A 337-nucleotide genomic window follows, 5' to 3' on the forward strand; every position below is an offset into this window, starting at 1 on the left:
GTGCTGCCCCGCCCCTCGCGGCCGAGGTTCTTCTCGCACCAGCGCGTGCGCGGCTCTACCCCTCAGGGAGTAGCCCCCCTCCACCACCCTCCCGGGGCAGTGAAGGCGCGAGAGATCTCGGGACCACGACCTTCCAGGCCCATCGTTACCTCTCCTGCCCCCGGCCAGGACGAGCGACCTCACTTGCCTTGGCCGTGTCCCCACCCGCGTGCGGGATGCTGAGTCCTCGCGTTGCCGCCCAGGATCCGGGCTGACCCTCGGTGACCCTTCTCCCAGCCCCCTGCTGCTGGCGAGCCTCGCCCTGGAAGCGCTAGCCGGCCGCTCAAGGCCCTCTACA

The sequence above is a fragment of the Trichechus manatus genome, unplaced genomic scaffold, assembly GCF_000243295.1.
Source record: "Trichechus manatus latirostris isolate Lorelei unplaced genomic scaffold, TriManLat1.0 scaffold00045, whole genome shotgun sequence".
Lineage (NCBI taxonomy): Eukaryota > Metazoa > Chordata > Mammalia > Sirenia > Trichechidae > Trichechus > Trichechus manatus.